Source organism: Lutra lutra, chromosome 3 (genome assembly GCF_902655055.1).
Source record: "Lutra lutra chromosome 3, mLutLut1.2, whole genome shotgun sequence".
In the NCBI taxonomy this organism is placed as follows: Eukaryota; Metazoa; Chordata; class Mammalia; order Carnivora; family Mustelidae; genus Lutra; species Lutra lutra.
Genome location: NC_062280.1, coordinates 57,429,250 through 57,452,877, shown reverse-complemented (window position 1 = coordinate 57,452,877; position 23,628 = coordinate 57,429,250). Strand labels below are relative to the sequence as shown.

Sequence of the window (23,628 nt, the reverse complement as noted above, 5' to 3'; positions counted from 1 at the left end):
TATTTTTTTAAGTAACATGGAGCTCGAACTCACAGCCCTGAGATCAAGAGTTGTCTGCTCTACAGACTGAGCCAGCCAGGTGCCCCCATTATTTACTTTATAACCTCAGAAAGAAGTTAGGTAATGATTACTAAATTATTCAACAGTTACTTATTGACTGCTTAGTACATGCAAGTGCTGGAGATAAGGCAGTAAACAAAACAGACTCTATACTCATGGGGCTTACAGCCTGTGAGCAAAAGAGATAATACTTAATAAATTGATATTCAGTATGTTAGATGGCAACCAACACTGAAGAGAGATCGAGCCAATTAAGGGTTATGAGTGAAAGGACTGTGGAATTAATATTTGTTACAGGTGGCCAGTGGAGGCCTGTTTAATAAGATAACAGTTTAAGATCTTAAGAAAACAAGTTAGAACAAGTCACACTTGTATCTGGGTGAGGACTATCCCAAGGAAAGAAGTAAATGTAAAGACATTAATAAAGACTATACTTGACATTATTGAAGAACAATAAGGAAACCAGCATGACTGAAGTGGAATGAGCAATGGAGAGTGATAAATGAAGTTGTAGAAATTTCACATAAACCTACATTTAAGATTTAATTTTTTTTTAAGAGATGATTTAAGAAAATTATGTTCTAAGCTTAACCAAAACCCGCATTGTTGCTAAACCAGGAGTCCCCAAAGTAATCTTAGTAGAGCATTGGTTGTATGGAGTGAGTATTGAATGAAAAAAAAAAAAAAATTCCATGGTCAAATAAGTTTAGGAAACATAGGGTTAATGTTGAACAGAATGACAAAATTTGTTTACCTACCGTTTCTGTGCATCTTTTAATGTGCTAATAAGTTTTGTGAATCTCTAACTTGTTTGACTCTTTCTTCAAAGAGCATCTTATGGGACTTGTGTTTATCATTGCTCTGGTAAATACTCTGTTATCCAGTACTACAGGTTAGCTAAAGGTTAATAAAAGGATTTTCTACAAATGCTATTTTATAACTTCTCTATTCACCTTAAGCCAACACCTTTCCTTGCCTGCTTTGTCAGCAAAGACTTCATTTCTTTTTTTTTTTCTTTAAATATTTCTCAAATCCATCCTTTCTTCTCTATTCATAATGCCTAAATTTTTATGTAGGTTTGCATCATGCCTTACTGTAGTCTCCCAACTGTAGCCTCCCAACTGGTGGCTCTGCCCTAAGTTTTGCTGTGTCCAAATTCATCATCCTCTCAGTGACACTTTAATTGACATCACAAATCTAACTAGATTATTCATCTATTTAAAATAATTTACTAGCTTGCCATTACACAGAATAAAATTTAATCTCATTTGCATGGCATATGAAATGTTCCATAATCTGTCTCCTGCCGACACCCAGAATTTGGCCTAAATCTCTCATACTTAGGGCTCTCCAACTGTAAGACCATGTATACTAGTTTAAGCATGCAGTGGTTATGTTCTTTTGCCTTGTTTACTCTATTATTTCCTCCTTGCACAGCCTTCCTCCTGTGACTAGCCTAATTCTACTCTTAGGTTTTAGGACAGATGTAATTTTCCCCAAGAACACTCTTAAGTCCTTGCTGGCTAAGTCAGGTGCACTGAAGTATAGTTCTGTCAAAGCACTGAAAAGAATAAAATAAAAATATGTGTTTTTTTCACTCTATATTCTATACCTTGTATCTGTCTTAAGTGCTTCCTACTTATAAGTGGATACTAAATAAATGTTGAAATTAACTCTACTAATTGAAGACCTTTTGATTTATGAGATTTATCAATTTCCCCTTTTCTTAGTTCAAAATCTGCTTTGATTGTAAAATTAAATATAATACATAAAAATTTCAGAAGGAAACATAAGGGAAAATATGTGGGACATAATTTGGTGAAGGGTTCTTAAACATGACACAAAAAGCATAATCCATAAAAGAAAAAAATCAGTGAATATGAGTAAATTATACTTTATAAAAATTAAAACCTATCATTTTGCAAATGACGCTGTGAAGGTGATGAAAATACAAGCTATATAGTAGGAGAAAATATTTGAAAACCACATATCTGACAAAATATTCATATCTTGGTTATATAAAAACTCAAATGCAACAGTCTGTTAAGAAAATGGGCAAGGAGATGAAGAAACATTCACCAAAGAGAATGTATAGATGTCAGTTGAATACATGTTGAGACGTTCAACATCACTAGCAATCAAAGAAATGCAAAAATGAGCTATCGCTAGTTATGCATCAGAACAGCCAAAATAAAGGATAGGAACATATATCAAATGCTGGCAAGGATGTGGAGAAATGGAACTTTTATACATTGCTTCTGGGAGTGTAAAATAGTACAATCATTCTGGGAAAGAGTTTGGCAGTTTCTCAAAAAAAAAAAAAAAGAAAAAAAAGAAAAACAAAAAACAAACCAAAAAGCAAAACCAAAACAACAAAAAACTAAACATACCCTTACTACGTGACCAAACTACCACATTCCTGAGCATTCATCCCAGCAAAATGTACATATTTGTTCATAGCAGCTTTATTTGTAACAGCCAAAATTGAAAACAACCAAAATGTCTTGCAGTAAGTGAATAGCTAAATACACTATGGTGTGTCCATTTTGTGCAATGCTACTCAGCAACAAAAGGTTTCAATTATTGATACATGTAACAGTTGGATAGACCTCAAGGGTCTTTAGTTGGGTGAAAAAAGCCAATCTCAATATTCCATTTATATAAAGACAAAATTAGTGGTTACCAGGGTTTAGGGATGGTGGAGGAGAGGAGTTTGGGTGTGATTGTAAAGGAGCAGCATGAGAGAGGTCTTTGTGGTGATAGAATCGTTCTGTACCTTGATTGCAGTGCTGCTTACATGAATCTACACATATGATGAAGTGAGAGAACCATACTTACACATTGTAGCTTAGTTTACTGGTTTTGATATTGCACTATAGTTATGTAAAGTATAGCCATTGGTAGAGACTGGGTGATGAATAAATGGGACTTCACTGTACTATTTTTGCAACCTTCTATAAATACATAATTATTTCAAAATTAAAAGTTTTTAATCTCTGAAGAAAAACTACCTCACAGCCTCATGTTCCTTGCAGCATTACTTAACAATAGCCAAGACATGGAAATAACCTAAGTGTCCATCAATTGATGAATGGGAAAGATAATGTTGTATTTTTATAAAATGAACTATTATTCAGCCATAAAAGGAAATCCTATCAGTTGTAAGAACAGGGATAGACCTTGAGAGTATTGTGCTAAGTGAAATAAATGAGACAAGAAATGCAACACTGTATCACCTCATTTATATATGGAATCTAAAACAAAAGACAAAAACAAAACAAAACAAAACCCCAAAACACAAAAAGAAACGAAAAATTGAACTCATAGATACTAGAGGTATTTGGCTTAGTTGGTAGTGTATATGACTCTTGATCTTGGGATTGTGAGTTCGAACCCCATAATGGGTGGAGAGATTACTTCAAAATAAAAATCCTTAAAAAAAATATTGATCTAGGGGCGCCTGGGTGGCTCAGTGGGTTAAAGCCTCTGCCTTCGGCTTAGGTCATGATCCCAGGGTTCTGGGATCGAGCCCCACATCGGGCTCTCTGCTCAGCAGGGAGACTGCTTCCTCCTCTCTCTCTGCCTGCCTCTCTGCCTACTTTGCGATCTCTCTCTGTCAAATAAATAAATAAAATCTTTAAAAAAATATTGATCTAATAGGATGAATTGGAGCAGGAAGAGAGTTCCAATAGGGATACTCTAATATTCACCCTGTTGCAGTAGTTTAGGCAGAGGTATTTGCCAGAGGTGGGGGGTGGGCAGAATGAGTGAAGGCGGTCAAAAAGTACAAACTTCCAGTTATATAATAAGTCCTAGTAAAAACAAACAAACAACTATTTCTTTTTTTTTTTTTTTAAGATTTTTTATTCATTTCATTTGACAGAGATCACAAGTAGGCAGAGAGGCAGGCAGAGAGAGAGAGGAGGAAGCAGGCTCCCTGCTGAGCAGAGAGCCCGATGCGGGGCTCGATCCCAGGACCCTGGGATCATGACCTGAGCCGAAAGCAGAGGCTTTAACCCACTGAGCCACCCAGGCGCCCCCCTTTTTTTTTTTTTAAGATTTTATTTATTTGACAGAGAGAAATCACAAGTAGGCAGAGAGGCAGGCAGAGAGAGAGGAGGAAGCAGGCTCCCTGCTGAGCAGAAAGCCCAACGTGGGGCTTGAACCCAGGACCTGGGATCATGACCTGAGCCGAAGGCAGGGGCTTAACCCACTGAGCCACCCAGGTGCCCCAACAAACAACTATTTCATCTCCACATTAAACCTTAGAGTTTATTCATGGTTTTTTTTTTCACTTTCTTTCCTTTTCTTTGTTCTCTAGAGACTTGTTTCATTGATCATTCATAAAATATATTCATCTTCTCCTTTCTTAACTGGTTTATTTAGGATTGTCCTGTCTTTATAAAATGATAAATAGAAGTAAGTAAACAAAAACTTTGCTTCCCTCAAGTGGTAATGTTTGTATATTAGAGATATATATCTATGTTAATATGTGTAGCTCTAGGTCATTTGTTTTAACTGCTGTATACTATTTTAATATGTAAACATTCCACAGCCTTTTAATTTATTCATTTTCCCATATTTCATTATAAAAATAGCAGTATAATTTTACGTTTTTATATATGTCTCCTTACTCATATGTATAAGAATTTTTCTGGGTTCTGTATGTACAGTGGAATTGTTGTGATATAGACTATATACAGCTTTGATTTTACTATATATTGCTTCATGTTTTCCACAGTGGTGATACCAGTTTATAAAAGCAGTGCATAAGGGATTTCCTGCTCTACATTCTTGCCAACCTTTGGATTTCCTTAACTTTTGCCTTCCCACTCCCTCTGTAAAGAACCTGTTATGAACTCCAATAGATTTTACTTCTATAATATAGTTTTTTAAATATCTTGCTCTACTTTGACCACCAAAGTTAAAAAAAAAGATTCTTTTTATATTTCATATTCATCTTTGTATTTGACTCTACTGCCACAACTTTAGTCCCTTACCTCTTGGCTAAACTATTGCAGCAGACTGAATATTGTAGTATCCCTCTTGGGGCTCTCTTCCTGCTGTTAAATCAACATTTCTTTTTTTTGTTTTTTTAAGATTTTTATTTTTAAGTTATCTCTACACCCAGTGTGGGGCTCAAACTCATAATCCCAAGATCGAGAGTCATATACTCTACCAACTGAGCCAGCCAGTCACCCTCTTACATCAATATTTCTAATGCAAGTAGTTATAGAATAGAATACTATTATTCGCAGTGTTAAATTTATTTTTATTTATTTATTTATTAAATATTTTATTTATTTATTTGACAGGTAGAGATCACAAGTAGGCAGAGAGGCAGGTGGGGGCGGGGCGGGGGGGAAGCAGGCTCCCTGCTGAGCAGAGAGCCCGACTCGGGGCTCGATCCCAGGACTCTGGGACCACGACCCGAGCCAAAGGCAGAGGCTTTAACCCACTGAGCCACCCAGGCACCCCCGCAGTGTTAAATTTAAATACTTAATATGGTATTTAATGTTGTCTCCAATAAGGTCCTAAACTACCTTTTCAGCCATATCTTCCACTATTTTCTATATATGCCTTATATACTAGCCACAGTAGATTACATTCACTTATTAATTCATTCAAAAGTATTTAATGCTCTTACAGTGCTATCCAGGTATGTTAATACTTGAGTTCTGTAGGTGGTACTCCTATAAATGAACAGCGCATGATTTTTGTTAGGGAGCTTGCAAGCTGCCTCAAGCTATTCTTCAAATATACTTTTCAGTGCTTTTCAGCTTCTGCTTCTCTCAGCATATGTCTTCCTTCCACTTATGATGCCATTTTTTCCAGTTCCTCCACCTGCCCATGTTGGCCTTTCAAAATCCTACACACTTTTCAGAGTCTACTTCAGATGTCACCTCTCATGAAGCCTTTTCTGAAGTTCTCAGTTAATTATGCTTCCATACTTATATTGCTTTATGGCACTTATTATATTTCATATATTTGCCTTAACCCTTCTAGGATTTGGGGTGTCTGGGTGGCTGAGTGGGTTAAGCCTCTACCTTCAGCTTGGTCCATGAACTCAGGGTCCTGGGATTGAACCCCACATCGGGCTCTCTGCTCAGGAGGGAGCCTGCTTCCCTCCCTCTCTCTGCTTGCCTCTCTGCCTACATGTGATCTCTCTCTCTGTCAAATAAATAAATAAAATCCTTAAAAACAAAACAAAAACAAAAGCAAAAAACCCTTCTAGGGTTTGATAAGTAGAATATTTTGTCCATTCATTTATATTGCCCTTATAGCATTTACCAGTGTCTTGGATATAGTAGGCATACTATTAACTAAAATAATTAAATTAAAGATCACATATTAATTAAATCTAGTTTCACCTATTAGAACAATTTGGGGGAAAATCAATTTGAGTGAGAAAAAAATGCTTAACTATGTAATTTTATCAGTGTTCTTGATTTAAAACACCAAAGAATAAAATTTTATTTTATTTATTTATATGATAGACAGAAACCACAAGTAGACAGAGAGGCAGACAGAGAGAGAGGAAGGGAAGCAGTCTCCCTGCTGAGCAGAGAGCCCTATGCAGGGCTTGATTCCAGGACCCCGGGATCATGACCTGAGACTATGGCAGAGGCTTTAACCCACTGAGCCACCCAGGTGCCCCCACCAAAGAATAAATTAAACAGTAGGTCTCTGTATAGTGATTTTTATAACTGACTTTGATGAATGGCAGACTTTATTAGTGATAAGTGTAAGGGTTGTTCAGCTTGTTTTTAGACTCTTAATAGTTTCCTTAAAGCAAAGTTTTTCAAATTATACTCTGAGGTAGTTCTGTTGAGATGCCTTGGCTACTGTTGAGTTTCTCCCCTGCGCCAACAAACAGGTCTTTGTTTTATTTTTTTACTATACTGGGCTTCCTCACAAGAGCTTTATTTAAGAAAGAATGCTTCTGCTGAAAAATTTAAAATAATTTCTAAGAAAGTGTAAATACTTCCATTTTATCCATTTACTTAATACTTTCCGAGATCTTACAAAGAAGATATTATTCCTGCCCCCTTTTTCTTTTATTACCCACAAATTTCAAGTCAGTAGTCCATATGAATATGAGACTTCAAGTAATTAAGCAAATAGGTAACGGGCTTTGAGTATGACAAGTAAATTGTTTATTATTTGAATATTCTGCATCTTAATATGGATGTTTGATGAGTTGTTAGAATATCAGAAGTCACTGGAATTGGTATACAAATTTTTAGGCAGGCTGAAGAATTTACTAGATCATGCCTTCTTAAATTCTAAGGTACTTAAGATTCTGATTCAGTAGGTTTGGGCTGGGGCTTGAAAGTCTTTATTTCTAAGAAGCAATTGCAGTGTTGGTCACTTGAGTGCAGGGAGCTACATGACCTTCCAAAGCCCATCACTGCATTTTAGGATTCTTTGCCCTAGTGAAAGTAGGTTTTCAGTATTGCCATAGACATTGTTTAAATTGACTATTTCTCTACAGTCTGATTTATATTTTGCCATTTTAATAGAAATTTCCGGGTTTTTTAGGGAAATACGTTGTGTGTGGATTAATAATTTTTCTGTGATTATGTGGTTCTTCACTTAAAATCATCCTTCACTTTTAAAGTAGTCTGGAAAACGATTAGACTGCCAGTGGCTACTTTCAGAGAGTTTAAATTTAATAAGGAACATTCAGTTTACTTTTCAACATAACTGTAATACTTACTGACTTGTTATTTTGCAGGATATTGTTTGAGGTTAGGTATTAAGGTATTGCAAAAATAAAAATAGAAAACCTAATTTTGTTTGAGGCTGTTTTAGTTTGTATAAGTATTGTTATTTTTAAAAGTTGTTATTATCATGAATTAGTAGCAATTATATACCACAGCAGGTTAGGCTGTTAATTTTATCTGTACCACACATGAAGTGAAAACCTAATTGTATAAACAGTCATAGGATAGTCACTTAATTAAATAACTTATACTCAAAAATATATAAATCAATTCTGAGGGACATTAATGCTTTTTTTACAAGATATATAATATCAAGTACGTTCATAGTCTTTTGGACTTTTATAGGAGATTTTAATAACTAAATCATCAATTAAAATAATAAAATTTTAAGAAAATTGTCAGAATTATTTACTTTTTAAAAAAAGATTTTATTTATTTATTTGACAGAGAGAGAGATCACAAGTAGGCAGAGGCAGGCAGAGAGAGAGAATGGGAAGCAAGCTTGCTGCTGAGCAGAGAGCCCGATGTGGGGCTCGATCCCAGGATCCTGAGATCATGACCTGAGCCAAAGGCATAGGCTTAACCCACTGAGCCACCCAGGTGCCCCAGAATTATTTATTTTTGATAAATGGAAATTGGTTATTAACTTTTTAGACCAAGATAGCTGAGTATTTGGGGGAGAAAAATTATAATTTTACTTTAAAACCATTAGAATAATTTGCATGTTGATAGTTATTGTATCAGCCTTACATTATTTCACTTAATAACTGTCAGTAGGAGAAATTGCTGGGTAATTTATAGTACTACAAAAGTGACTTTCAAATATGTAATTTTGGGGGGATGCCTGGGTAACTCAGTCAGATAAATCTGCCTTGAGCTTAGTTCATGATCTCAGGGTCCTGGGATCAAGCCCTGCATTGGGCTCCCTGTTCAGTGGGGAACCTGCTTCTCCCTCTGCCTGCTGCTCCCCCTGCTTGTGCTCTCTTGCTCTCTCTCTGTCAAATAAATAAAATCTTTAAAATATGTATGTATATATATATACATATTTATATATATATATACGTATATATATTTTATTATATATATTTATTATATATATTTATTTTAAATTTCTTATGAAATAAGTGAGCACTAACATTGCTATAAAAGTTGTCATCTGAAATTTATGTCAAATGTTGAAAAAAGTTTTTTTTTTAAGACCTGATCCAATTATTTTGTATAGAAATAAACCTCCTTTGTTTCTTCTGGTAGCATCCATTGATTTTTTTTTTTCCCCCCAGAGGTACATTAATAGTGCTGATAGAAGCAGAACAATTGGAATTTACATTAAAAATAAATGTGATGAATAAAAAGCATTACACTATAATATTATAGTCTTGATTTTGCTTTACCAAAGTTCTGAAATCTAAAGGACAAAAATACTGACAAGGTCAAGAAAAAAATGAAAGAAAGAACAAACGATGCAAAAAGAAAATGACACTGAGGTCTTGGTTTAATACATATGTATTCCAGGTTGATGGTTGATTTCATTAGCAAATCTCATTGTTATGCAATGTCTGTTCTTCTGCAGCAAAATGAATATTGTATTCTCAGAGGCTCTCTGTGTATCTATTATGTTGCAATAAATGAAAATATATATATTTGTAGCTTCCTTTGGTTTACTCTTTCCAGTTAGCTTTTTAGGAAAAGAAAGAAAATTGAATTATATTCTTTCTTTTGTTGTTAAATTTGTTCAAAAGCTTTTCAATTTATATGATAGATATGTTTCCTACTTTTGTTCTTTGTGGTAAACAATTATAAGGTGGTTAATAATATAACCATTTTAATTATAATATGACTTTTTAAATGACTAGAATATAATCTTGATTGATTTAAGATGCTTATATGAGTTTCTTAAGCATATGCTATCTAACATATTTTTAAATGTGCTTTTTCTTATTGCCAGAAAAATGTTAAGCAAGTGTACATATTATGCCAAATGCAAATACTGCTACCTTTTACAACGGCAAAAATTGTACATTGAGATTACTATACTAAGACTGAATTTTCGTAAAATAGGAAATTAAGAAATAACAAATTTTGGTGGCTACACGTTGGAAAAGTTCACTTAATAAGGGATTAAACTGCATGACTCTTTGGGTTACATACATGATTTCAAATAAAGGTCAAACTGTGTTAGACACAGTCGTTATTTGATTTTGGTCATTTTAAGGTCTGACAATTATATAATGTCTGTTTGATTTTTGGTGTTGCTCTCAAAAGTTGTTCTTACAATTAAAATTCTTTTGACCAGTTTGACAGTAGAAAAGCCTAAGGTTTGGTTCAATATGGGTTGATTCTATATACCACTTAGAAATTACCTATATAGGAGGACCTGGGTGGCTCAGTCAGCTAGGCATCTGACTCTGTATTTTGGCTCAAGTCATGATCTCAGGGCTGTGAGATCAAGCCCCACAATGAGCTCTGTCCTGGACATGGAGCCTGCTTAAGATTCTTTCTCTCCCTCTCCCCTCTGTACCACCCCACCCCGCCACTCACTCTCTCTCTCTCAAAAGAAAAAAGAAATTATCTGTATGGTAAAAACTTGGCATCTGGCTCACTCGATGCAATCCTAATAAATATCCTGGTCTTGTTGAACAACCATGAGCTGTAATAAATATGTACAGCAGTTTATTAATGCATAAGTTAATTTGTACTTAGGGTGTTTGCATTTAATGACTCACGGTGAGTAATACAAAATGAGGAATTTCAAAATCTAGTAAGGAAGATCCCTAAAATAATTAGAGAATAATACAGAGCTAAATCAGGTAGAGAAAGAAGGTTTTATGGGCCCAAACAGGTTCTGAGAGGGGAGCATTCTGAAAGTGGTAAGATCTAAACTGAGGAGATGGAGAAGGAATGGGGAACAGAACATCAACTTGGCATCTTTGGGAGACAGAGAAGTGACGTACCCAGCTACAATGGAAGATAGGATTTGTTCCTACTCATGTGCCACATGTGAAAATCAGGTTGTAGCATTGTTAAATTTTATTAGTGGTATTCAGTCCACATATATGATATATTGAAACGTGACCATTGACAACCTTGTTTTTCTTGTATAACAAAATGAGAGGGATTCTGTTTATAGTAATTTTACAACCATCCCCCCCCCAATAACATAAAAAGCAAATGCTATGAAAATATGTAAAGATTCATGCTCTAAAATAAATCCAAATTGGTGCGGATTGAATGAGAACATAGGAATATAGAAACCCTAAGTCAGATTTCTTTGCCATAGTTAGAAATACCAAACTGAAGAGGAATAAAAGTAACCACAGATCGGATTTTCAGGCTGTTCAACCAGGCAGGATTATAGATAGTCAGTAAGAAAGAAGAGAGGAACTGTTTTAAGTTAAAAAAAAAAAAAAAAAAAAAAAAAAAAGAAGTTCCCTTTGAAGTGTCTTGACTTCCCTAACTACGAGTGTCTTCTCTTTCATCCGTTCTGGGAACACAGTTATAGCTCGCATGCCCATTTCTACTTACTCATCCAGCAGAAGAATCTGAATTTAGAGAATGAAGTATGAATTTGGAATATGAAAGTGGACTGTGAATTTAACAAAAGATCCTGGGGATTGTTAGTGTTTGTGTAAAAACCCAGATTAGTTAAATTACAGCTTTCCTAGCAAGATAGCTTATTTTCTGGGTAACTTTTCATTAGTTATGACCTCAGCTTACGCCAAGGCAATGTCAAAAGAATCTTTCTTTCTTTCTTTCTTTTTTTTTTTAAGATTTTACTTATTATTTATTTGACAGAGAGATAGAGAGCACAAGTAGGCAGAGTGGCAGGCAGAGGGAGAGGGAGAAGCAGGCTCTCTGTGGAGCAGGGAGCCCGATGCGGGACTCTATCCTAGGACTCTGGGATCATGACCTGAGCCGAAGGCAGCCGCTTAATAGACTGAGCCACCCAGGCACCCTAAAAGAATCTTTCATATGAAATTTCTTATTTAATTTCTGTAAAGTTGCTGTTGAAAAAACTATTGTATTGTCCAGTGTTACATCATTGCGAAGTCTAAAAGAAACTTCTCTCAATTCTGAGTACTAGGAAAACTTTGGTGCTTGTTTGTAACCCATCTTACAGAGAATTAAAATTTTATAATTTGATTTTTGTTTTTAAAGATTTTTAATTATTTGAGCTAGAGCGAGAGTGAGCAAGAGGAGCACAAGTGTGGGGGGAGCAGTGGTTAGGGGCAGAGAGAGAGGGAGAAGCAAGCTCTCCACTGAGCAGGGACTCAATCCCAGGCATCTGGGATCATGACCTGAGCTAAAGGCAGTTTCTTAACTGGTGGAGCCACCCAGGCACCCCTAAATTTTTGTAATTCTGTTTTCCGCTTTACTGTTATTGCTAGGAAGCTCACAGCTAAACCACCTACATCTAAGGCAAGGCCTTATGATTGGTGTTTCTGTGTTTCAAGTTTACCTTGTGTTTCATCTTTCTTGCTTCCCCTTATTTTCCCTTTATTCATACTAGTGTATATTTTGAAAACATCTGTTCTGCTATTCATATTTCTCTAAGTCACATTAAAATATTTTGGAACAAAATGAACTATAAACAACCACATAAAGCTTATTTATTGCCAGCAGAAGACAAACAATAAAAGCAGGAACCTTTCTTCCTCTTTGTGTCCCTTCCCCTACCCCCCCCTTCTTTTTTATGAATTTCTTAAGTCATGGATGACTAATCTCCTTTGTGGTTTCTTAGACCTGCCAGGGGCAGGGGAATCCCTTCTGAAGCTTTTGGCCAGTACAGAGCTACAAGGTACAGGTCATTGTGCTGGGTGTGCCCAATATAAGAATGCCAGACTTGAGAGAACAAGTAGGGCTGAAATACATCCTAGAGGAAGAAAAGGTGTCTTTTTCTCGTATGCCAGCTCAGAGCGTGTCTTTTTTTTTTTTTTTAAGATTTTTATTTATTTATGTGACAGACAGAGATCACAAGTAGGCAGAGAGGCAGGCAGAGAGAGAGGAGGAAGCAGGCTCCCAGCTGAGCAGAGAGGAGGGTGTCTTTTTCTAACTCACAGGGTACTATATATATTACCCTGGTTTTTGTCCCAGCCCTTTCAGCTGAATTATAAACTCTTAATACCAAAAGTTGCTGATTGTTGATAAAAGCCACTTTGAATAAAACAAAATTTCAAATTTATTTACCTTTATATTTTTATTTCATTATCCTCTAAATTTGATGTACTATAGGAAACAAAGTTAGTCATGGATCTTTAATTTTTAATTTTTAAAAGATTTTGTTTATTTATTTGACAGAAAGAGATCACAAGTAGGCAGAGAGGCAGGTAGAGAGAGAGAAAGGGAAGCAGGCTCCCTGTCGAGGAGAGATCCCCCTATGGGACTGGATCCCAGGACCCTGCCATCATGACCTGAGCTGAAGGCAGAGGCTTTAATCCACTGAGCCACCCAGGTGCCCCATGGATCTTTAATTTAAAATTTAGTTTTGTTTTAGTATATGAATCACAGTCAAAGCTACATATTTAGTACGAATTATATCTTAAATTTTCTTTAAAGGAAATAAGGGCTTTGTTTTGCATTCCAGTTAACTATAGAATATTTGAATTATTTCATTTGACCAAGAAATTCAGCTGGAACTGAACTGGAATTGGAACTCCGTAGTCATTGTTTTCTGAAAATTTCCTATCTATTTCACGTCATTGTAGTGAAGATGGTGATTAGCAACTTGTGTGAATGTTTAATACTGAATACACACTCCTTTCAAATGACACATACTGTTTGTAATGAGACCTGTTCTCTGAGATTCTGTTCTCTTGGCACAGTTTTCTCTCCTTGGGTGTTCTTCTTGTTGTTATTAATTTTACTGTCACTTTGTTTTGTTTTCTATTTCAGTACATTAGAATTTTATTTCACAAATAGAGTAAATATGATTTAAGTAATGTAATTTAATGCCTTTATATGATTATATTGTAATAGGGTCATTAAAAGCTCTTAAAATTAAAGCATACTATGTTCCTAATAAGACATAGATACATGGCCTTAGTATATATAGAATTAAGATAAATGCAGCTTTGTAGATTAAGAAAAAAATCTCCTAAATATTTTTAAAGTCGTGAATTAGTGTATCATCTTGACAAGAGTATGGGTGTTTGTCTTATACCTTAGTTAATTTAAACAAACTCTCATTCAAGTATACGACAAATTTCAGAGAGGGAAAAAAACAGCAATTTGGGGGAAAAAACCTAAGGACAAGAAAACTTAGTCTTCAAACTAACAATATTTTTTAAAAAGATGCTCACTAGTCAATATGTTGTTTTTTTTTCTTTTTTGAAATATGAATTTTAAAGAAGCTGGGAATTGTTTAAAGTTTTGTAAACTTTTTGATTCATATAACTGAGATTTTTTTTTTTTTGAAGACTGCCACATAAATTATAAAGCAATATTTTTGCAGGCGCTTGCTCTGATAAAAATAGGCTTATGCTTTGACTAAAATTCAGTTTTGGCCTTTAATTATAACTCAGAAACTTCTATATACTTTCTTGAAGCAGTTGAAATTTAAACACTTTTCCTTATATTTAGCAGGTTTTTTTGACAGTTATTTTTAGTTGTTTTTTTTTAAAATATATATCTTATTAGCATTGCCTCGTTTTTTACAATTTACTTGCCAGAAGTAATTTTTAAAACCTACTTAAACAGATTCGTTTTTCAAGCATTCCTCTTTATAAACTGTGTGCCTATGCATGTCAGGAATAAATCCTCCTTAAAAAAGGGAAGAAAGACAGAACTCTTTATTGTCTGTTTTGACGTTAATAACACGAAGAACGATTACTTGAGACATCAACCTTACCTGGCTTAGTTTTGTCACGTGAGCATTCACGTTTACTGGTGATCTAAGTGCTCCACCTGCCTTTCAGTTTGTTTACCAGGAAATCAAGATGTGTAAACTGCAGGAAGTACTATTTGACCCTCTCCGACAGTATCTCATTACAATAATTGCTAATCTCTGAATAAGACAGCCATGTTTTGTGAGTAACTGAGAGAGAGAGGTTGTGTTAGGTAGATTTTAGGTGTTTCAACAAATAGAGCTTTGTAAATGCTTACTTGGATTATGTTTTCATGATAGCTTTTGATAAAAGACATGTGGTGACCTTTGGGGTCAGCAAAGCTAGGACACAATAGGAGGTATTCTTTCATTCCTTTTAACTGAAAAATATCACGGCTTGTTGTTTTGGAGTGCTGTCACTGCTCTGAATCGAAAGGATAATGGCTACTTCCTGATTAAACCCACTCTCCACAGTAAGCTGTTAATGTTATACTGTATGTCTTTTTCTCTTGTAAATGCAATAGTATTTGGTGTTTTCTTTACTTTTTATCATTGTCTTTTCATAGATAATTGTGTTCTAAATATATCCTGAAGTTTAAGTTTACAATTAGAGTAGAAACTACTGTTTTAAGTTTGGAGAATTTTTTTTTAATGCAAAGTATTTCTGTTTGGTAGCAACCATTTCGTATACTCATTGTAGATTTTGGTTAAAGAAATTGGCTTTTAAAAAAGACACTGAAATGATAAATTATATTAAACTGTCACTTTCTTGGCACTGTAAGGAAAATTTTTTAAAAAGAACTTATGTGGTAAATCAGATTAATTTTTTCAGGGAATAAAGTAATTTATTTGGATAAAGTAATTTTGGTTTTGTTTAATAAATTTCACGAATCTATTTAGGTTTGTCATAATTATTGTTGCTAGTTTTAATTATTAAATTAAATTATTGTTCTTAAATTAGTTAAGAGATCCTTGTGATGTAAAAACAGCATTAAGTACTTGGAATATAAGAAGGGAATAATGAGCTTCTTAGTTTTAATCCTAAAGCTGGCAGTCACTCCATCTGTGGTCTTGGGACAATCATTTAAACTGCTTACCTCAGTTTTCTTGTCTGCTGTCCATATGAGTGTTAAGTAAAATGTGTATGTTTGTTAATTTCTTTATGTTAGTACAAACTATAAAGAAAATTAGTTTTCACAAGTATTTTATAAAATGGAGAACTGTCTCTGGAGATAGAGGAGGAAAACATTCAGGAGTCACAGTAGGCAAGGAAATGATAGAAAAATTCTTTTTATTACAATAGAAAAAATATTTTTATTATAAAATAAGAGAAAACAGGATTTAAAATAAATCCTATATAATTGCCCTTTTAATTGGGACAGAACTGTTAGTTTTGCTCAGTTCTTAATATAACATTACCAAAAGATTATACTTTTTGTTGGATACATGACTGAAATTAAAAGGGAAAAGCTTGGAGGTGATTTAGTAAAGAGTCACACATGTACTAAAATCTTTTTCTCAAAAGTCTTATTTCTGGATGTAAGATTATTCAGAGCAGAGGGAAGAATGTGTGTATATATTGAAGACCTGTAGGTGTAGTTCATCTAAATAGTAAGGTGTTTGATCTTTAAACTCTAATATGAGGTATCCTGGCAATATAAAAGAAAACATATTATGAAATTATTAAACATTGGAGGCAGTTACCAAAGATAGTTTTAGAACCTAACATCCAGAAATATTTAAAAATATTCTGGAATAATGTAAATATAATTTTCCTTTTATTGAGAGAGTTAAGGTACCTTCTTCTGCAAAATGATTATCAAAATTATTTTTGGTAACAATTTTTAATATAAATCCTTGGTGCTTTTTAGGAGATTTTAAAGATTATGTTTAGTGAATATTTTAGCTTAGTCAAGTTATTGAAGTAAGACTTATAGTAGTGGTGCTATTTAATTGTAATAACAAATAATAGATGTCAATTATTGATTGCTCAATATATAACAATCACTGGGCTAATTCTCTTGGAGGAGATACAAACTTTTACTTTACCCTTTTACAGTTCTTTGTGTCTGGGACTGAGAATTATATAAAAAAAGGTAGATCAACAGGAGAAAGCATACAAATTTATTTTAAAAAGTTTTGTGTGACATAGGAATCTGCATAAGGAAGGAAGACCCAAAGAAATGGCAAAACCTAGTTGTTTTATATTAAGCTGAACAAAGAGAGGCAATTGTGGGAAAGTAACTATGTGCAGAGGCTAAAAGGAGAGAATTATTTTTAACAAAGTCTGTCTAGAATTATCTCAGTCTCAACTTTGTCCTTGGTGGTAAGAATGTTACTTTTCTTCTGGACGACTTTCATAAAGGAATTACATTTTTTGCTTTTAAGAACAAGAAGGAAGGTCAGAATGTTTTGCTTGTATTTGCTGTTTTTCAAGTGCCTTTACCTCAAAATAGTATGCTAGAGTGGCACATTCTGAATCCTTCACTATTACCTGCATTTTATTTTTGTGATAATCACATGAGGTTCAGATACCATCATTACTCCTCTATTTTTACTGATAAGGAAATAGTTGTAAGGAACTTAAATAATTTCAACGGTGTTCTTCTAAGTGCCAGACCCAGACCAAACACACTAACAGAATCCAGAATCCAGAACTCAGTCTTCAGTGTCATGCCTTTAAGCATTGTATTTATATCTTGGAGATAATAAAGGTGCTTACACCTTGATTTAGATAGTTTTTTTTTCATCAATTTATTAAATAATGCAGAGTGCTTACTAGGTGTCAGGCCCTGTAAGGAAGTACCAGCACTACTAATGGAAAGTAAAATAAAATTCCTTGTTTCAAGAAACTTACAATTTAGTTGAAAAGACAGAAAATTAAGAGGCTATTTAGTATAGTTGATAACTGATATAGTAGTGGTCAGCGCAGGATGCTGAGGGCAACACAGGAAGTATCTAATGTATTCTTTTATTCACATATTTATTTTCATTTTTGGTGCTATTGTAGATTCATGGGATATATCAGTAAATAAAACTTTTAAAGCTGTCTACTCTTGTGGAATGTATGTTGGGGATGCAGATAAGCATGATAAAGTATATGGCACATTTGAAGTTGGCAAGTTTCATGAAGGATAGAAAAAGTAGAGCAGAATAAGAAGATCATGGTGGTGGTGGGTTGCAGAGGTTGTGGAAGGGATACAGAGAAGGTGATATTTGAGGAAGGACCAAGAAATTGGTTAGCTATGTGGAAATTTTGGGGAAGAGACTTCCAGGCAGAGGTCTTGAGGCAGGAGCATACCTGGCATGTTCAGAGTAGTGGAGAGAGACCAGTGTGAATGGAACAGAGTGAGAGAGAATAGGAGGCTAGAGAAGGTATTGACAGAGGTAATGGGTAGAATAGTCAGATCATGTAGGGCTTTATAGGCCTTTATTATGGCTTCAAGGAGCCATTGCAGGGCTATCAGTAAATCTGGTTTGTATGCTTTTAAAGGATCACTCCAGTTGCTGTATTGAGAATAGACTACATAGGGAGGCATTGACTGTTAGTTAGAAGGCTCATAGAACAATCTAAGCAACTGATGTTTGATAGCAGTCAAATTCTGGGTTCTATTTTTAAGGTAGAACCAAAGAAGTCTTTTGATGGATTAGATGTGGGTTATGAGAGAAAGAGAAGACACAATGACTCTAAGGTTTCGGCTGAGAAACTGGGAACAATGGTTTTGCCTTTGGCTGTGAGATGGGAAGCTATTTAGATGGAGAAACTTTGGGATAGAAATGGGCAATCGGACTTTGGTTTTGGATGTGGTAGACTTTTAAGTGTCTGGTAGAGACATATTAAGTACAAGAGATTGGGAGAAGGCTTTTCAGAGGAGATGCCATCTAAATTGAGGCTGAAAAATGAATTGGATTTACCTGGTCCAAGAGGTGCTTTATGATGAGATTCAAGAGCATTCATTTTCTACTTTACATATTTACAAACTATAGAGTAACAGCTAAACATCCAAAAAGTTATAATATTCTTAAAAGTAATGAAATCATTTATTTCAAAGAACAATTTATTTTAGATAGTTAAATTTTCAGATTATGTCAATAGCTACTATATTAATGAGTTGTATGGGTGCCATTACAGATGTTGATTCTCACCATAGTGCCGTAAGATAAATATTCCCATTTTACACTTGGAGAAACTGAGTCTTAGGCAGATAAAAAATGCCCAAGGTCATTGATATATTTATTGATGGGTGTGTATTCAAATCTAAATCTTTAGATTCAATTGCGTATTCTCATTATTTTAAAAGTATATGATATATTAAACTTTGTAAAACTTTAAACTTCTATTTAAGGTCTCAGGGAATTGTCTTTTTTTGTTATCCTTGTAGTAATATAGTGATACCCTTAGGACATAAGGCTATAGATTCTCCATCATGGAGTTAAGCCATTTGTCAGGTTTTTATTTTAATGTCTGCACAACTTTTGTACAGTTACCTATTACAGACAGTCCCTCCACTCTTAGCCCTATCCCCATGCCTAGTGCTTAATACGTGCTTAGAAAATTACAGCTGCTATCATCATCATCTTTATCCCTCTTTCTAATATGCTGTGACCTTGGGAATCACAGTCCAAGGTTGTTGGAGTCATGTGTAAATTATAAAACCTCAGAAATTAAGGGCATGAGGACTTTTTAATTAATAAAGAATGAGTTTAACTCATGTATTTATCTGATGGAAACCCATTTTTGTTTCTTTCCCTTTATTGGCTGTTTTCTGGGGAAGTGCATTTGATAAATAGCTGTGTTTCTGACTAGAAAAGCAATCTTCTCTGAGATGTCAGTGGATATTTTCACTGTAAAAGTGAATATAAGTCATTCTACTTCAGTAGGGAATAGAAACATAGTTGTTCATTGAAACAGATTTACTTTTGAGGTAATGATGCTATATTTTAAAAACTTAAACATTTGCCTTTAGATCAATTTATATAATTTATGATATGTTTTTAAAAACACACTGAAGAGAAGGTCATTCAGACATTCTGCAGGAAAGAAATATTTTAACAAAAGCATTTTGCACATTTTTAAAAGTACCAATTAAAAGCAAAACAAAACAAAACAAAACTCCACTGTGGATTAAAATAGACTATAAACCTAACAGGTTATTTTAAGCATATATGAAGGCCCTAAGTATTTACCTAATCTTTTATATTTCTGTTCTGTAACTATATGGCTTTTTTCCAAGTGCACTGTTTTATACATTTCCCAGTTTTTCAGGCTATTTTTTTCAAAGGAACAAAATAAATAAATATTTATTTTTCCTATTTCTTTTTCTAACATCTTCCTTTTCTTTCATTTTATACCCCCAAATACTTTTTTTTTTTAAGATTTTTTTTTTATTTATTATTTATTTGACAGAGATAAATCACAAGTAGACAGAGAGGCAGGCAGGCAGAGAGAGAGAGAGAGAGAGAAGCAGGCTCCCTGTCGAGCAGAGAGCCTGATGCGGGACTCGATCCCAGGACCCTGAGATCATGACCTGAGCCGAAGGCAGCGGCTTAACCCACTGAGCCACCCAGGCGCTCCCTATACCCCCAAATACTTATGTAAAATTTATTTCAAGACCACTGTAATTATTAAATGAGATTTTTCAATAAACAAAAATTTTGGTTGGCTGCTGTAACTTTATTATTTGTATAATCTCGTATTTTAGTTAATTCTATTTAGTTAATTCTATTCAGGATTAGAAGTGTCTATCCTAAACATATCTACTTAGGCATAAAAAATACTAGTGTATATGTTAAATGTTTGTATATTCTTTGCCTATTTTGCTTTTGTTTTTGGGCAGTGTCTTTAATTCATTTTGGGGAAAAAATAAAAATGGTGAGTCAGAAATTTTTCTCTGAAAATATCCTACTTTGTTTAATAATTATATTGAATTAAATCTATTATATCCTTGAGTAATTGTAGATTGCCCAGGGAATGAGTATGCTGATTTTTTTTTTTTAAGATTTTATTTATTTATTTGACAGAGAGAGAGAGATCTCAAGTAGGCAGAGAGGCATGCAGAGGGGGAGGGGGAAGCAGCTCCCTCTCAGCTCCCTGCTGAGCAGAGAGCCCAATATGGGGCTTGATCCCAGGACCCTGAGATCATGACCTGAGCTGAAGGCAGAGGATTAACCCACTGAGCCACCTAGGTGCCCCTGATTATTTTTTTGAGACTGCTTTCTCTTAACATTTGTTACTGAAGTTTTTACTCTATGTATTTGTGCAAGTGTAATACAGAATTAATTTTGGAACATTTGAAGATGGCAGGAAGCTACTGGGTCCTCTTGACAATTTGAGCTGCTACTCATCTTGTGTGGTAAATAAAGTACAAACAAATATTAAATATAGAGCTTTAGTTGATAATATGAGCAACTAATCTTGTTTTATCAACAAAGCATAATCAAATATGAAATGTGTAGCAGCAATTAAAAAACACTAACTATACCAAAAAGAGGGTAGGATTAATTGCGGAGTAATATAAACAAGTACAATATTATGATTTGAGAATAAGAGAAGAGTCACTAGGATGACCAGGGAAAGCTGGATAGAAGGGAAAAAAGACTTGAACTTCAAGCATTGAAGAAAGACTTCAAATATTAATTTTTATAACATGTTTACTGACATATTTCACAGACTACAAGTTATAATTCACCCATTTAAAGTATATAATCCAACGTATTCCACATTATTAAGTTTTTTTAAGTTGTGGAAGAATATATAACAAGAGAACTTGCCATTTTAACTTTTTTTTTCTTTATTTTTAAAGATCTTATTAATTTATATGACAGAGAGAAAGAGAGAGAGCGAGAGCGAGCACAAGCTTGGTGAGCAGAAGAAGGAGAGGGAAAAGCAGGCTCCCCACTGAGCAGGGAGCCTGATGTGGGATTTGATCCCAGGACCCTGGGATCATGACCTGAGCCGAAGGCAGATGCTTAATGGACTGAGTCACCCAGGCACCCCTTAACTGTTTTCTTTAAAAAGATTATTTAAGATAGAGCATGTGCTGGGGCATGAATAGGGGGAGGGGCAAAGGAAGGGAGAGAATCTCAAGCAGTCTCCCTGCTGAGTGCAGAGCCTTCTGCAACCCTGAGATCATGACCTGAGAGGAAATCAAGAGTCAGTTGCTTAACTGAAACTTAACTTTAAATGAAGGCACCACTTCATTTTAACCATTCATTGGCATTAATTACATTTACAATGTTGTGCAACAGTCACTACTCTCTATTTCCAAAACTTTTCATCACCCAAAACAGAACTTTCTAACCAGTAAGCACTAATTCTCCATTCCCTTTTTTCCCCAGCTCCTGGTTAACTTGAATCTGTTCTCTTTCCACATCAGTTTGTCTACTCTAGATATCCCCTATAAGTGAAATCATATAATAATTGTCCTTTTGTGTCAGGTTTATTTCACTTACTATGTTTCAAGTTTCATCTATGTTATAGCATGTATTGGAATTTCATTGCTCTTTAGGACTCAGTAATATCCCATTATCTATCTATCACAAATATGACAAATATATGTAGGTATGTATATATCTCATTTCTTGATGGATTTTTAAATGTACAGATATCTGTTCAAGACAGTGCTTTCAATTCTTTTCAGTGTGTATATGCACCTTGGAGTGAAATTTGCTAGGTCATGTGGTAATTTTATGTTTAGCTTTTTGAGGAACTGCCGATCTGTTTTCCATAGTGACTACACCAAGCATTAACTTTTACTCTATCATGTTGTAGAGTATGTAAAAGATTACACTGAATGAATACTGGCTTCAGCACATAACAGATACTTTAAAGATTTAATTTATTTATTTGTGAGAGAGAGCACGAGAAAGCACAAGCACGGGGAGCTGCAAAGGGAGAGGGAGAATCTGACTTCCCGCTGAGCAGCAAGCCCAATGTAGGTCTCAATCCCAGGACCCTGAGATCATAGCCTGAGACAAATGTAGATGCTTAATGGACTAAGCCACCCTGGCACTCCACATATACTTTCTTAAAAGGAAAAAAGAGAAGGAAAACATTTGTGTGTAAAAAACCACCTCTTAAAGTTAACTTTAATGAAATAATTAAGTCTTCTGGTTGCATGTAATTCCAATTTTGCTGTAATATTTTATAGAACATGGTCATTAAATTTGTTTCTCAGTTCCTAAGAATCTATTGTGAAAGGATAAGTATGGACATTTCCACAAGTAATTAGTATAATTTTAGTGTAATTCTGTCCAATGTTCAGATTTTTTTTTAGTTGCCTTTTTCACATTATAAAGTAAAATCACTCTTTTTTATATCTAACTGGAATATACTCCCAATACACATTTTTTAGTCATTTTATGTTAACTTATTTCATTTATGTTAACATTTTATATTTTAAGTCTTGAGAGAGAAGACTAGTGGCATTTCAGTAGACATTTTTGAGATGACTCTTAAAAGTATGAATTCTGGAATTCAGTGTGAGTTAGCAGAACAGTGTTTACCTGTATTTTTTAGATCAATGAGGGACCATTAAGCCAAAAGGTAGGCTTATTTCTTTTCCTGGCTGGATAAGGTCATATAACCCAGGAAATGGGAAGCATTATTAGAATAGGGAAACTTCTTGACCTAATTACAAATGTCTCTAGGAAGCATATATAATATAACAAGTACATAAACAATAATGAATTACACTTGCATTGGGGTACCTGGGTGGCTCAGTGGGTTAAAGCCTCTGTCTTCGGCTCAGGTCATGATCCCAGGGTCCTGGGATCGAGCCCCGCATCGGGCTCTCTGCTCCGCAGGGAGCCTGCTTCCTCCTCTCTCTCTGCCTGCTTCTCTCCCTACTTGTGATTTCTGTCTGTCAATAAATAAAATCTTTAAAAAGAAATAATGAATTACACTTGTGGATTCAATATGGCAATAGTAATAACAGATATAATTGGTCACCTTAATAAGAATATTGTTTTAGGACATTGGAGAAGTAATTTCTGAAGATAAAAAGAAGTCTAATCAGAAGC

The 23,628-nt window shown here is 34.6% G+C and overlaps 1 protein-coding gene across 3 annotated transcripts in view; it reads left to right on the top strand.

Moving 5' to 3' along the window:
- The window catches only part of BAZ2B (bromodomain adjacent to zinc finger domain 2B), a 316,333-nt gene that overhangs the window by 103,691 nt on the left and 189,014 nt on the right, over window positions 1–23,628 (top strand). The window contains exon 1 of one of the 3 annotated variants that reach the window (XM_047721835.1): window positions 14,753–15,080. The exons of the other annotated variants lie outside the window; for them this stretch is intronic. The gene's annotated coding sequence lies outside the window, so the exon portion shown is untranslated. Of the gene's footprint in view, window positions 1–14,752; window positions 15,081–23,628 lie in introns of those variants that run through there. 3 annotated transcript variants of the gene reach the window in all.